Consider the following 2,665-nt stretch of genomic DNA (forward strand, 5'->3'; position numbering starts at 1 on the left):
TTTCATGCTGATGAACAGACAATCCAATTGATATGGGTTGAAAAAACTTCAGAGAATAAACAATGCAAAAGAACATATTCCAACCGCCAAATCAGATGCGATTTAGCTGCGCACGAATAGTCGGATAACTTGCTTCTATAAATTGATGCGTAAAGCAATTAATATAATAATTAATTAATATATTGATATATTTGTGTGTTTGTGTGCGTAGCGTGCGTGCGTGCGTGCGTGCGTGCGACGTGTTGTGTGTGTGTGTGTGTGTGTGTGCTGTGTGTGTGTTGCACACTGAATGGGTCCGATAAAGACTGAGATCCTGCTCATCGTTGCTTCAACAATCATGACTTCTTTCTCATCAGTCTCATCGGATGAACCAACGGTCTGAAATTGATCGCGACGACGGAAAACAATCATGACTTTCTCATCTGTCACATGTAAGCTACTCCTTCATTTATTCAGGTTCAGCGCTGTAAAATTCGTTCGCTCCTAAACAAAACAGTACATTTGTAAATTACCATGCTCTCTCTCATGTTATTTAAACAAGTTTCTATCATTAACGTTGATCATACCAGGGCATCTGACAATTGTGAGTTGAAATCCCCTGTCTTATTGCCAGGAAAGATCGAAAAAATGAAAATGAAACGAGTGATATCACGACATCTATCCCTCTAATGAAAGAAAATCAACAAACACCCACAGACGCACACATCACCCATGACAATACACACACAGACTCACACATGCACCCATGGACATAACACACACAAACGCACACATGCACCCATGGACAAATCACACACAGACGCACACATGCACCCATGGACAAACACACACAGAACCTACACATGCACCCTGGGACAAACACACCCAGACCACATCATGCACCTCCTGGACAAACACACACAGACGCACACATGCACCCATGACAAACACACACAGACCCACACATGCACCCAGGACAAACACACAACAGACGCACACCATGCACCATGGACAAACACACACAGACGCCACATCACCCCATGAATCAAACACACACAGACGGCATCACAATTGCACTCCATGCAGCCAAACACACACAAGACGCCCCACAATGCACTCATCGGACAAACACATGCACAGATCGCACACATGACCATGGACCAAACCACACACACGACGCACACATGCACCCATGAACAAACACACACATTCACACCATAGATCAAACACACATCAGACATACACACACACTCTACCCACACACGCCACGCACACCACGCCACCCATTGCACACATGCACATCTATGGCACGCGTGCACGCACGCCACCCACGGACGCACCACGCATTCCCCTTCTCACACACACCCATGCACAGCACTAATCTCGCCTTAAGCGCGCACTACCTACACACCCACGACGCACGCACGCACCCCCCCTTCCCACACAGCACCTCCATGCACGCACAACACGATCACACCTACACACCATCGTACGCAGCGCATGCGCACCCCCCTTCCCACACACCACCACACATCGCACTACACACCCCACCTACACAGCACTAGCGTCATGGGCGCACGCTCCACTCACTCCCACGTCCCACACACCTACACGTACACCCACGGCGGAGAGCGACATCTTCGACGGTGGCTCGACTCGTCACGACGCCGCGTATCGGTGCTGTGTCCCAGCGGCCGGATGTTCACCGTGAACTTCTCTGCTCGTCGCCGTCGCTGCGCGTCCGACGTGCCCGAGCTGTCGTCAGGCCCACGCGCCGCTACACTGTTGAGGTGCCCACGCGTGGGTCAAGGTCGCCAACACTTGATGGTAAGTCGCGGCGCGGCGAAGTAGCGGGAAAAACATGAGTATTTGGAATGAGAACCTAGAAAAATAATGTTTTAATTAAAGGGGGGCTTCCTTTTTCCCCCCATCAAGGACACGATTTGAAGGTCGCCACAATATCACAAGCCGCACGGTATTTCCTGTCGTCGACATTTTGACAACGGTCAATGCTATAGACATTTAATGTCTTAATCAAAAGAGGTCTCCCTTTTCTTCTATCAGAAGTGATTCTGAAGTGCGGCCACAAATCACAAGCCGCGTATATTCTTTCGTCGACTATTTGACAACGGTCAATGCTTATAAGACATTAATGTCTTATCAAAGAGGTCTTCTCCTTTTTCTTCTATCCAGAACATGATTTGATTCCATTGTTTAGGTGTCGCACCATATCACAAGCCGCGCAGTAATTTTCCTTTCGTCGACATATTTGACAAGTCGATGCTAAAATTTAAATGTGTGTGTGTGTGCGTGTGTGTGTGTGTGTGGGAAGGGGGGTGCGTGCGTGCGTCCGTGGGTGTGTAGGTGTGCGTGTGTGCGTGCATGGGTGTGTGTGGGAAGGGGGGTGCGTGCGTGCGTCCGTGTGTGTGTGTGTGTGCGTGTGTGCGTGCATGGGTGTGTGTGGGAAGAAGGGGGGTGCGTGCGTGCGTCCGTGGGTGGGTGCGTACACGCGTGCATGTGTGCATGTGTGCATGGGTGCGTGTGTGCGTGCGCGTGTGTGGGTAGGTGTGTGTGTATGTCTGTGTGTGTTTGTCCATGGGTGCATGTGTGTGTTTGTCTATGGGTGCATGTGTGCGTCTGTGTGTGTTTGTCCATGGGTGCATGTGTGCGTCTGTGTGTGTTTGTC

At 49.9% G+C, this 2,665-nt stretch overlaps 1 protein-coding gene across 6 annotated transcripts in view; it reads left to right on the top strand.

Annotated features, from left to right (window-relative positions):
- LOC106805349 (F-BAR domain only protein 1-like) overlaps positions 1-2,665 on the top strand; it is a 33,158-nt gene that overhangs the window by 14,895 nt on the left and 15,598 nt on the right. The gene's annotated exons all lie outside the window — the stretch shown is intronic.

Source organism: Priapulus caudatus, unplaced genomic scaffold (assembly GCF_000485595.1).
Source record: "Priapulus caudatus unplaced genomic scaffold, Priapulus_caudatus-5.0.1 Scaffold110, whole genome shotgun sequence".
Taxonomy (NCBI): Eukaryota; Metazoa; Priapulida; class Priapulimorpha; order Priapulimorphida; family Priapulidae; genus Priapulus; species Priapulus caudatus.